Here is a 14,094-nt window from a genome sequence, read left to right as displayed (position 1 = left end):
CAGGTGAGGAAACCTGTCGCACACACCCCGGACATCATAGCAGTACCCGCACTTCGGGATCCCATCGTCATCAGACATCTCCTGTTTTCAAAATTCAGAGATTATAACTCGACAGCAAAACCCAAAAAATCCGGCATGACCTTTGCTAACAAAGGACACATCGAGCGCCTGAAATTTGCCGGAACGGAAATTAATCAACACTCCGGCAAAACATAGGCCACTTATTGATGGTCATTGCATTTCAATGGTTCAAAATATGAAAAAAATTATTCGGAAATATCTTATATATAATCCTAACACTAATTAAACTAGTTTTATTAACTACTTACTAAATAAACTACTTTTATTAACTACTTACTAAATAAACTATTTCTATTAAGAACTTACTAAATAAACTAGGTCCATTAAGCACTTAATATAAATAAGCTAGTTATATTAATCACTTGCTAAATAAACTAGTTACCTATGATTTTCAAAAACAGAGACAAGGGAGGGAGGGAGGAGAGAGGAGGGGGATGGGCGGCCAAAGGAGGAGGGGGAGGGGGGGGGGAAGGGGGGGGGGGGGGGGGGGGGGGGAGGAGGGCTGCCGGTGGAGGAGGGAGGAGGGGCGGCCGCAAGCGGAGGGAGGAGGAGGATGGAGGGCGCGGTGGGAGGAGGAGGGACGGAAGGAGGGAGTACCTCGCTGGCGGACGGACGACAGGGGCGGGGGCGGCGATGAACGACAATGGTTATCGGCACGGGTGAGAGTGACTGAGAGGGAGAGTGAGTGAGAGAGAGGGTCGACCGCGTGGTATAATGTAGGGTTAGTAGTAGCGCGGGTATGAAAAAGCACTACAGGTAAGGAGAATAGCGGTAGCGCGGTATGGTGTAAGGCGCTACTGCTATAACTAGCTGGTGGACGAGGTCATGGCAATTAGAGCCGTAGTGCGGTTTAGAGATGACACGCTACTGCTATTTTTCTTTCAGCAGCGCGTTTTTCCGGCACACGTTGTTCCTAAATAGCAGTAGCGTCGTATTTTGAAGAGCGCTGCTGGTAATATTCTGTGTATAAGGTTTTCCCTAGTAGTGCTTGCTCATTGAGCATAGCTATGACTACCCTCTTGATCCGACTTGTACGCCTTGATTCCAAATTACTTGGGGGCTTCCTGCTCATTGAGCATAGCTATGACTACCCTACTGATCCGACTTGTACGCCTGGAATGAAATATTACTTGGGGGATCCTTGTTAATGAACAGAGCTTTGTTGTCCCTTGTAATAGGCTTGGAAACCAGGTATATTCAGCAAAAATCCAGGTTATCCTACCTTTGTTTTCCTGCCACTCTGACCAGGTAATCTTGGAATGACTCGCCGTACTCTTGACAATCAATCTTATAAAGACCCTGAATTTGTCAAAGTTGAAACACCGATTGGTCATGTGAGGTCCGGCTTACGGGGTTGAATAAAGGTTTAACTCAGTGGTTGTGTGGCCCTTGAATAGCACTTGGCATTGAAGCTTGGCAACCTATGATTGCCTTTTTTTATTTATATTTGCTTTGAACATTTTTTGAGGTTTATCTTTTGTGCCATATTGATATATGGTCGAAAATTGATTAGGGCCGTGTTGCCTTATGATTCATATTGAAATCTACCCAGAGTTTTGCTAACCCGACCTGGCTTTGGACGTTAAGTCGCTAGTGTGTGATGATTATGTGCTTGGAGTTCTGTGCTCTAAGTTTTGGGATGTTACCCTTTTTTGCGTATGGCATTGTAAGCCGGCAGTATGAATACATTGCACTAAGCACTATGCTCTAAGTCTTTGGGTTGTTACCCTTATTGCATATGGCTTGATAAGCCAGCAGTGTGAACAAATATCACGGGTATGTTGTTTACTTGTTATGAATAAATAAGGTTTTGATAAGCCCACCCTGGTTATGGACGATATAGTCACCAGTGGATGTTATATGGGGCATTATGACCCGCCCTGGGGTAAACCACCAGGGCACTTGTTATCTGCTTGTATGCAGGGCTTATGACAACATGATCATCAAGCTTGACAATAAATTATGTGCATAAACCAGTGGATTTTCAAAGTTGGATCAGGCGGTTTAAAAGTGTTATGCAAATAAACATGCACTATGGCGTGGTAGATCATGGTTTTCATCTAGCCCATTACGTGGCTCCCCAAGCCCAAAAGAATAAGCGTTTTTACACATAGCGTCCAATGCTATGGAAGGTAAACCGGATCTTGGAACAGCTGTCTTGGCCTCCATGTGTTGATGCTTCCGGATCATCTTGTGCCGGCTCTTCTTCTTGGTTATCCATTGGCTGGAAGTCACGTGTAGCCCAGCTGATGCCGGTCAAAGCTCTAAACACAGGTTCATCATCTATAAGACTGGATGGATCAATCTCAGGAGTGAAGGTGTGCTTACGTGTAGGCAGTATAAGTTCCACAGCTTAATTAATCGACGCCATCACTTTGGAATTTGTCGCATCATAAACCGGATGGTATTTGGAAAGATCAGTTTCCTCAGCTAACTTGCTTGCCCATGGACGCATTTCTCTTGCTATTTGAGCGAAGTCTTCAACATTGAAAGGAGGGCGTCTTCTTTAACACTAGGACAGCCGGCTGATACGTCTATTTTGCATCATGTTTTCTTACTGTTATTTATAAAGTTTTTATCCATAATAATGCTTTTTGGGGTAATTCTAATGCCTTTTCTCTCATAATTTACAAGGTACACACAAAGAGGGACAATTCCGGCAGCTGAAAATCTGGACCTGGAAAAGCTACACCAGGACACCTATTTTGCACGTCTCCAAACAATTTGAAACTTGACAGGGATGTTTTATGGAATATATAAGAAATATTGGAGCCAATAACTACCAGAGGGGGCCACCAGGCGGGCACAACCCACCTGGGCGTGCCCTGGTGGGTTGTGGCCTCCTCGGCCCACCTCTGGTGCCCATCTTCTGGTACATAAGTGATTTTGACCTAGAAAAAATAAGGAGAAGGCTTTCGGGATGGAGCACCGCCGTCTCAAGGCGGAACTTTGGCAAGATCACTTTTTCCCTCCGGCGAAGCAATTCCGCCGGGGGAACATCCCTCCCAGAGCGGGAAATCATCGTCATCATCTTCACCAACAACTCTCCCATCTTGGGGAGGGCAATCTCCATCAACATCTTCAACAACACCATCTCCTCTCAAACCCTAGTTCATCTCTTGTGTTCAATCTTGTTACCGGAACTATAGATTAGTGCTTGTGGGTAACTAGTAGTGTTGATTACATCTTGTAGTTGCGTACTATATGGTTTATTTGGTGGAAGATTATATGTTCAGATCCATTATGCTATTTAATACCCCTCTGACCATGAGCATTTTTATCATTTGTGATTAGTTACTTTTGTTCTTGAGGTCACGGGAGAAATCATGTTGCAAGTAATCATGTGAACTTGATATGTGTTCGATATTTTGATATTATGTATGTTGTTATTCCCTTAGTGGTGTCATGTGAACGTCGACTACATGAAACTTCACAATATTTGGTCCTAAGGGTATGCATTATGGAGTAGCAATTATATGGTGGGTTGTGAGAGTGACAGAAGCTTAAACCCCAGTTTATGCGTAATTCCGTAAGGGACCGATTGGATCCTAGAGTTTAATGCTATGGTTAGAATTTATTCTTTATACTTTTCTCATAGTTGCGGATACTTGTGGGAGGGTTAATCATAAGTAGGAGGCTTGTTCAAGTAAGAACAGCACCTAAGCACCGGTCCACCCACATATCAAATTATCAAAGTAGCGAACACAAATCAAACCAACATGATGAAAGTGACTAGATGAAATTCCCGTGTACACTCAAGAACGCTTTTCTTATCATAAGAGACCGTTTTGGCCTGTCCATTGCCTCAAAAGGATTGGGCTACCTTGCTGCATACCTGTTACTATTATTGTCACTTGCTCGTTATAAATTATCTTGCTATCAAACTAGTCAACTACTTACAATTTCAGCAGTTGCACACATTACCTTATTGAAAACTACTTGTCATTTCCTTCTACTCCTCGTTGGGTTCGACAATCTTACTTACTGAAAAGAGCTACAATTGATCCCCTATACTTGTGTGTAATCAAGGCAATTTTTCTGGCACCGTTTCCATGGAGTGAAGCGCCTTTGGTAAGTGGAATTCGGTAAGGAAACATTTATATAGTGTGCTGAAATTTATTGTCACTTGTTACTTTGGAAAACAACCTTTGAGGGGTTTGTTCGGGGCATCTTCACCTCGTCCGGAACCACAATTAGTTACCCCTCAACCTACTGCACCTACTAAAAATATTAAATATGAAATTCCTTCGGGTATGATAGAACAACTGCTAGCTAATCCTTATGCAGGAGATGGAACCGAACATCCTCATATGCACTTGATACATGTGGACCAAATTTGTGGCTTGTTTAAGCTTGCAGGTTTACCTAGAGATGATTTGATGAAAAAGGTTTTCCCTTTATCTTTGAAGGGAAAAGGATTGGCATGGTATAGGCTATGCGATGATACTGGATCATGGAATTGGAATCGTTTGAAATTGGAGTTCCACCAAAAGTTTTATCCTATGCATCTAGTTCATCGTGATCGGAATTATATATATAATAATTTTTGGCCTCGTGAAGGAGAAAGTATCGCTCTAGCTTGGGGGAGGCTTAAGTCAATGTTATATTCTTGCCCCAATCATGAGCTCTCAAGATAAATTATTATCCAGAATTTTTATGCTCGGCTTTCTCGTAATGATCAAACCATGCTTGATACTTCTTGTGCATGTTCCTTTTTGAAGAAGACTATTGAATTCCGGTGGGACCTTTTGGAAAGAATTAAACGCAACTCTAAAGATTGGGAACTCGACAAAGGTAAAGAGTTAGTTATTAAACATAAATATGATTGTGTTAAATCTTTTATGGATACCGATCCCTTTCAGAAGTTTAGCACTAAATATGGACTTGACTCTGAGATAGTAGCCTCCTTTTGTGAATCATTTGCTACTCATGCTGAACTCCCTAAATAGAAGTGATTTAAATATCACCCACCTATTAAAGAAGAAATTGAAGAACCAGTACCAGTTAAAGAAGAAACTATATTCTATAATGTTGATCCAGTTGTCCCTGCTGCTTATATTGAGAAACCACCTTTCCCTGTTAGGATAAGGAACATGCGAAAGTTTCAACTATGGTTAACAAAAGATATATTAGAACACCTAAACATGATGAACAAATTGAAGTAGAATCTAGTATTTCTATGGTTAAAGATCTCTTGGAAGAAGATATGGATGGGCATGTTATTTACTTCTGTGAAGAAGCTGCTTGAATTACTAAACCTGATGGAAAAGATAAACATAGACCGGTTGTTGGCATGCATGTTATTTCAGTTAAAATAGGAGATCACTGTTATCATGGTTTATGTGACATGGGTGGTAGTGTGAGAGATATTTCTTACACTTTATATCCAGAAATTAAGAATGACATAGCAACTACCGAGATAGAAGAAATAGATGTTACTATTAAACTTGCTAATAGAGACACTATAAAACCAGTTGGGATAGTTTGAGATGTTGAAGTCTTGTGTGGGAAAATAAAATACCCTACTGATTTTCTGGTTCTTGGTTCCCCACAAGATGACTTTTATCCCATTATCTTTGAGACCTTTCTTGAACACAGTTAATGCTAACAATTTGTTGGTGTTAGTTTTGGTGATGATTCTCATGAGTTTAATTTTTCTAAGTTTAGTAGAAATCTTCATGAAAAAGAATTGCCTAGTAAGGATGAATTAATTTGTCTTGCTTCTATTGTTGTTTCGCCTACTGATCCTTTAGAACAATATTTGCTGGACCATGAAAATTATTTACATATGCACGAAAGAAATGAGATAGATAAATTTTTTTTTGAACAATGTCGTCTGCTTAAACACAATATGCCTATTGCAACTCTAGGAGGAGCACCTCCACCTAAAGGTGATCTTGTGTTTGAATTAAAACAATTGCCAGACACTTTGAAATATGCTTATCTTGATGAAAAGAAAATATATCATTTTATTATCACTGCTAACTTTTCAGAACATGAAGAAGAACGATTATTGAAAGTTCTAAGGAAGCACCGGGATGCTAAGGGCATTAGTCCCACTCTATGTCAGCAAAAAATTAATATGGAACCTGATGCTAAACAAGTTGTTGGTCACCAACGTCGGTTAAATCCGAAGATGAAAGAGGTGGTAAGAACGGAAATATTAAAACTTCTAGAAGCGGGTATAATCTATCCCATAGCTGATAGTAGATGGGTAAGCCCTGTTCATTGTGTTCCTAAGAAAGGAGGTATTATTGTTGTTCCTAATGATAAGAATGAACTTGTACCACAAAGAATTGTTATAGGCTATAGATTGGTAATTGACTTTAGAAAATTAAACAAAGCAACTAGAAAAGATCATTACCCTGTGCCTTTTATTGATCAAATGCTTGAAAGATTATATAAGCGCACACACTTTTTATTCCTTGATGGATATTCTGGCTTTTCAAAAATACATGTATCTCAACCTGATCAAGAAAAGACCATTTTTACTTGTCCCTTTGAAACTTATGCTTATAGACGTATGCCTTTTGGTTTATGCAATGCACCTGCTACCTTTCAAAGGTGTATGACTTCTATATTCTCTATCTTTTGTGAAAAGATTGTTGAGGTTTTCATGGATGACTTCCTTGTCTATGGGAAGTCTTTTGATGATTGTTTAAGCAATCTTGATCGAGTTTTGCAGAGATGTGAACAAACTAATTTTGTCTTGAATTGGGAGAAGTGCCACTTTATGGTTAATGAAGGCATTGTCTTGGGTCATAAACTTTCTGAAAGAGGTATTGAAGTGGACCAAGCGAAGGTTGATGCAAATGAAAAAATTCCAAGTCCTAAGGACATCAAAGGTATTCGTAGTTTCCTAAGTCATGTTGGTTTGTATAAGAGATTTATCAAAGACTTTTCTAAAATTTCTAGGCCTCTTAATAATCTTTTGCAAAAGGATATTCCTTTTGTTTTTGATGATGATTGTCTTGAAGCCTTTGAAACACTCAAGAAGGCCTTAATTTCTGCACCTATTGTTCAACCACCTGATTGGAACTTGCCTTTTGAAATTATGTGTGATGCTAGTGATTATGTTGTTGGTGATGTTCTAGGACAAAGAGTTGATAATAAACTGAATGTTATTCATTATGCTAGTAGTACTCTAGACAGTGCTCAAAGAAATTAAGCTACTACTGAAAAAGAATTCTTAGAAGTGGTGTTTGCTTGTGATAAATTTAGACCTTATATTGTTGATTCCAAAGTAACTGTTCACACAGACCATGCTGCTATTAAATATCTTATGGAAAAGAAAGATGCTAAACCTAGAATTATTTGTTGGGTTCTCTTGTTACAAGAATTTGATTTACATATTATTGATAGAAAAGGAGTTGAGAACCCTATAGCTGATAACTTGTCTAGGCTTGAAAATGTGCTTGGTGACCCACTATCTATTGATGATAGTTTTCCTGATGAGTAGTTAGCTGCAATAAACTTGCTCATAGCACTCCTTGGTATGCTGACTATGCTAATTACATTGTTGCTAAATATTTACCACCTAGATTTACATACCAACAAAAGAAAAAAAATTCTTGTATGATTTAAGACACTACTTTTGGGATGACCCACATTGTCGGTGTCAAAACCGGCGGATCTCGGGTAGGGGGTCCCGAACTGTGCGTCTAGGCCAGATAGTAACAGGAGGCAGGGGACACGATGTTTTACCCAGGTTCGGGCCCTCTTGATGGAGGTAAAACCCTACGTCCTGCTTGATTAATATTGATGATATGGGTAGTACAAGAGTAGATCTACCACGAGATCAGAGAGGCTAAACTCTAGAAGCTAGCCTATGGTATGATTGTATGTTATGGTTGTTGTCCTACGGAATAAAACCCTCCGGTTTATATAGACACCGGAGAGGGTTAGGGTTACACAAGGTTGATTACAAAGGGGGAGATATCCATATTCGTATTGCCTAGCTTGCCTTCCACGCCAAGTATAGTCCCATCCAGACACGAGACAAAGTCTTCAATCTTGTATGTTCATTGTCTAACAATTCGGCCAATGGAGATAGTCCGGCTATCCGGAGACCCCCTTATCCAGGACTCCCTCAGTAGCCCCTGAACCAGGCTTCAGTGACGACGAGTCCGACGCGCAGTATTGTCTTCGGCATTGCAAGGCGGGTTCCTTCTCCGAATACATCACATGAGAATTTGAATACGAGGATAGTGTCCGACCCTAGAAAATAAGTTCCACATTCCACCATAGAGAGAATAATATTTTCGCAGATCTAATTTGCTGGCTTGTTTTGGCAGCATGACGTTACGTCACGGCCCAGTGATTATTCGAACCATTTCTTTTAACCAGCCCCGCACATAACGCGAGGCAGTTTTTCGACACATCTTGTCAAAGCAGAGATCGTGTCCGCTTATTACTGTCAAGGGTCAAGCCCCCAGGGAGATCATAAGTATTCAGATACCAGAGTAACTCATAGGATTCCTTTGTCGCACTGCTTTCCCTAACACCGAACGCAATTATGCAGGCCGGCACGAGCCAGTATCGATGTATCATCGGATGGCTCCCTGGGCTTGTCGGACATGGATAGTGATCCAGTCCCGACCGCCACCTCCCCTCATCCTACTAACGACGCCGAGGTGCTGTCTCAAGAGGCACCAGGTCAAGGGGAAACAATCCTGCGGGCGCCTCAAGGAGACCTTCCGGACTCCGGGAGCCGCGGGGACGGGGCCCCCGAGAGCTTCGAGCTCGGCCCTCAGCCGAACACCGCGCCGGACCCTCCAGCGGTTCCGGGCTCGGGTAGGCTGCCTCCTTCTAAGAGGGGAAAGACGCCTGTGCCGGTGACTTCTTTCCATCCAGAGGCACCGGACAATCTGCTGGAAGCTCTTCGTAGCGCTTCCATCGACGAGGAGCACCGCACTATCATTAGTGCGGTGATCCAGAAGGTTCAGTCCGCAAAGAGTGGATTGACTGAATCCTGTGCCAGCCTTCTAACAGGCTTTGAGGTAAGTGTTTTAAAATGTAGTAGAAATATTACCGCATAGACAGTATCCCCTGATGCTTTGTTCGGTGTTCACAAAGAAAAGCCAAACAGAGGATCAAATAATATCGCAGGAGTCTAATATAAGTATGTCAATATGCGTATGCAGGCTTCGCTGCTGGCATCCGCCGCACTGACTGCGGAGGTCGCCGTACTGAAGCAGGACCTCGAGGGGTCCAGGAAAGAGCTCGGCCTTGCCAAGAGGCAGCTCGAGGAGAACAAGGGTAACTAATAACCTGTCTATAGAAATGTATATATAAAAAAGGACGCGATTGCAAAATGACAGGATCATTGTATGTTTGCCAGGGGCCATGACCGAGGTGGCGACCCTGAAGCAAGCGCTAACCAAGGCCGAAGATAAAGCGGCCAAGGAGCGCACCGAGCGAGAGAAGCACGAGGCTCGGGTGGGCGAGGTGCAGCAAGAGCTCCAGGCTCTCGTGGAGAAGCACGAGGCGTTGGAGCTTGACTCAAAGACGCGGGAGTCTGAGCTTGCCGTGGCCCTCGAGAGTGTAAAAAGTGCCAAGGCCGAAGCCCAAAAGGCCCTCCAAGAGATCGACGCGATGAAGAAGATAGCGGCCAGTAAGGCTTTCTATATGCAAAGCAAGCACGTAAAAGTAAATTACCGATTACTTACCCGGATCTGGAGCTCGTCAGGAGAATTCGCAGATTTGCCCCGCAGTGTGTCCGATGCCGCACAATTTTACCAGGCCGAGGACGGAAGCTCAACGGAGAAGCTGTTCTGGTCTCAGTATGCTGAGGCCAAACATCCGGTGCCAATGAGCGACCAGCTAAAGCAGATGGTCGACCTACATAAGGCGGCCGATCAGGCCATGAGGAGCTTTATAGTCCAATTGTGGCCTGGTGATGCCCTTTTGAACAGCTTCTTTGGCCTGGTGAGGCGGCTCGTGGATGCCTGCCCGCGGCTGGAGGTCGTCAAGCGATTTGTCTGCATTGAAGGTGCACGCCGGGCTTTCGCCCGTGTGAAATTGTAGTGGGTCAAGCTAGAAGCCGTGAAGCTGATCAAGGAGGGGCCGCCAGAGGGCAAGGAGCACCGCCACCCCTAGATGTACTACGAGGGTGTTCTGCCGGGGGCCCGTCTCATCGCGTACGAGTGTTCAAAAGATGTAATATTTGAATGAGACTTGCTCGTGTGATCCTGTATGATGAAAACTGGTTATGCGCTATGCAACGCTTGTGTGAATTTAAAATATTACCTTCTGTTTAGCCGTTTATCCAATCTGAGAGATGGCTAGTCCTCGGCTTCTGCCCCCATGCCACGAGTGCTGGGGTGTTCGGGATAAACCTGAGCACTCTGGTTCCCATATTTCTGTCCTTCGAGGGAGGTGCTCAGCACAACGAACAAGGCAACCGGACTAATAATTCTTTATCACTCTAACTTAGCCATAGAATTCTATAATTTTAAATTTCGGCGAAGCCACTAGTATTTGGAAGGCCGAATTCGGGGCGCGATACACGCCTGTAAGCCGGACAGTGCCGGCCCCTTGTCCTAAGCGGCATAAGTCTTTACGAACTCGAAAAACCTCGCCGAACTGTGACCAGTCTCTCGCCTTATCATGACAGTCAGTTTTAGCTTTCTCTACTGAGGTGCTAAGCCCGGCAGAACCGGGGCACAATCGCAGTAGTTCTCCTAGCGCTACCTTAGCCGATAGAGCGGAACGTAAGATACCAAAACATAGGAGCCGGGCAAACCCAACATTTGACCAAAGACATGATTTGGAGCTGATGCATATAATGTTATAAGTTCGGGGTGCCGCACTTGTTAAAGTGTTCGGACTTTTCACACCGTATTGTGGGGTACGTAAGCCCCTGGTGTATTGGCCGTACCATAGTGTACGGTTGCAAGGCATCATTAATGAACACACACACACACGCACACACACACACACACATATATATATAACAAGAATGCAATAATAGTCGTAATGTCATGCATTGTTTTTTAAAAAATTGCGTTAAAGCAGAGTGACACAGATAGTGCGATAAGCAAAGAGCAGGACTATGTCCCTTCCAAGGGCAAGCTGAGGAATGATATTAAATTGTATATTTCACTAGTTACTGTAATCAACCTGGGAATTCCGTGGTATAACGTAGCTTTCTGCCTCCTTGGTTGCTGCATCATGTGTTCGGCAATAGTGCTACCGGACAGTGTTTCCAGAGATTAAGGTCCTGAAAGAAAAAGAAAAATAACCGAACGGGAAGCCCCTAGTGCGGTTTAGGCCGCGTCTTGGGGCGTGCCGTAGTTGTGCCCCCCTCCCCACCTGTGCCCATGGTATTTTTAATGCGTAATTATGTACGCGCGGCACGAGTTTCGCCGCTGGCCTGGGATTGGGGTGGCCGCTGTATTGCTATCCGAGCTCAGATCACGCCAGGCGGTCTATTTGCCGATTGCCCCTAGCACGCTTGAAGGTGTCCGGGCTGTGAAGCGCCGAACTGGTTGATTGCCTTGAGAGGCTGCTTTGCGTTTCTACTGCCAGGGCTGCGGTGTGCTCCTCTGTTTGGTGGGAGCGCTCTGTGTTTCCATTGACTGTAATAACTCCGCGAGGTCCTGGCATCTTGAGCTTGAGGTATGCATAATGCGGTACCACATTGAATCTAGTAAATGCGGTTCGCCCGACCAGTGCGTGATAACCACTTTGGAACGGGACTATATCGAAGATTAAATCTTTGCTTCGGAAGTTATCCGGGGATCCGAAGACCACTTCCAGTGTAATTGAGCCTGTGTAATGGGCCTCTACACCTGGAATGACGCCCTTAAAGGTCGTTTTTGTGGGTTTGATCCTTGAGGGGTCTATACCCATTTTGCGACTATGTCCTGATAAAGCAGGTTCAGGCTGCTGCCACCGTCCATAAGTACTCGAGTGAGGTGAAATCCCTCGATGATTGGGTCTAGGACCAGTGCAGCGAATCTGCCATGACGGATACTAGTGGGGTGGTCCCTGCGATCGAAGGTGATCGGACAGGAGGACCAAGGGTTGAACTTTGGGGCGACTGGCTCCAACACATATACGTCCCTGAGCTCACGCTTCCGCTCCCTCTTGGGGATGTGGGTTGCGTATATCATGTTCACCGTCCGCACTTGCGGGGGAAACCTCTTCTGTCCTCCAGTGTGCGGCGGTCGGGGCTCCTCCTCGTCATCGCTATGTGGCCCCTTGTCCTTGTTTTCGGCAATTAACTTGCCGGCCCGCCTGAACACCCAACAATCCCTGTTGGTATGATTGGCTGGCTTGTCTGGGGTGCCGTGAATTTGACATGAGTGATCGAGTATACAGTCCAAGCTGGACGGACCCATCATACTTTGTTTGAATGGCTTTTTCCGCTCACCGGGTTTAGAGCCTTTGAATCCGGCATTGACTGTCGTATCCTCAGTATTTTTGTTGTTAATGCAGCGCTTATGCTTGTTGCGACATGACCTGCTATTGCCATCCTTGGTATATGAGGTACCATGGTTCTTTGATATGTTATTACTGTGAGCCAGCCACCTGTCTTCTCCCACACAAAAGCGGGTCATAAGCGTCGTGAGAGCTGCCATAGATTTCGGCTATTCCTGACCAAGGTGCCGGGCTAGCCACTCATCTCGGATGTTGTGTTTGAAAGCCGCTAAGGCCTCCGCATCCGGACAGTCGATGATTTGATTTTTCTCTGTAAGGAACCGAGTCTAGAATTTCCTAGCCGACACTTCCGGCTACTGAATTATGTGGCTCAAATCATAGGTGTCTAGTGGTCGCACATAAGTGCCCTGAAAGTTGTCAAGGAATACGGCTTCCAGATCTTCCCAACAGCTAATGGAGTCTGCCGGCAAGTTGTTAAGCCAATGCCATGCTGGTCCTTTGAGCTTTAGTGGGAGGTATTTGATGGCGTGTAAGTCATCACCGCTGGCCATGTGGATATGGAGGAGGAAGTCCTCAATCCATACTACGGGATCTGTTGTGCCGTCGTATGATTCAATATTTACAGGTTTGAAACCTTTTGGGAATTGATGTTCCATTACTTCGTCTGTGAAGCATAAGGGGTGTGTGGTGCCTCTGTATTGGGCGATATCGCGACGCAGCTCGAGTGGGTCTTGCCCGTTGTGTTCGGCCCGGCCGGATTTGCTTTTACTGTATCCGACGTGACTTTTGTCGTCTCGCAGAGTGGTGCGCCCTCGTGATCCATAGATCGATCTTGAATGCTTTGCCTTGTCCTCCAATATGTCTCGCAGATCTGGCGTATCTCCCCATGCCTTTTTATTTGAATGGCGTTGGGGTGGAGGCTGAGCTATTGTCTGGAATGCCTCTCTATCGCGGCCACGAGGTGGCCGATCAGCCGTATCATACGCTTCTTCCTCCAGTCTAGGTAGTAACCTGCGCCTTGGGTAACTCTTGGAGGGGCGCTCGAGTTTATATTCCTCCGCCGCGAGGACTTCAGTCCATTTGTCAGCTAGCAGAGCTTGATCAGCTTGAAGCTGCTGCTGCTTTTTCTTAAGGCTATTTGCCGTGGCCATAAGCCGGTGCTTGAAGCGCTCTTGTTCGACGGGATCCTCTGGTACGGCGAATTCATCGTTGCCGAGGCTTGCCTCGTCTTCGGAGGGGCGCATGTGATTGTCATCCTCCTCCTCTCCGTCTGCCGCTCTGTCAGGAGAGCTGGCTCCTCCATCCTCCTGCTCTAAATCTTGCTGGAGGGGTTCGTTGTTTTCTTCAGCAGTATCCGGAGTGTTATTATCTCCTGTGCTGGTATCACCAATTTTGCTTTAGCAGGACTTACAGCGGCGCCGCTGTCGTTGGCGTTTGGGCTGCTTCTTGGAGGGGTCATCCTCCGCTATCCCATCGCCATTGCCTTCTTTGGGTGTATCCACCATGTATATGTCATATGACGAGGTGGCTTCCAAGTGCCCTATAGGTGCTGGTTCATGTTCGTCTCCTACATCGTCGTCCATACCGTCGATGTCTTCGGAGTCAAAGTCGAGCATGTCGGTTAAATCA

Source organism: Triticum urartu, chromosome 5 (assembly GCF_003073215.2).
Source record: "Triticum urartu cultivar G1812 chromosome 5, Tu2.1, whole genome shotgun sequence".
NCBI classification, from domain to species: domain Eukaryota; kingdom Viridiplantae; phylum Streptophyta; class Magnoliopsida; order Poales; family Poaceae; genus Triticum; species Triticum urartu.
The sequence above is the reverse complement of the archived record's forward strand: the minus strand, read 5'-3'. Positions refer to the sequence as shown.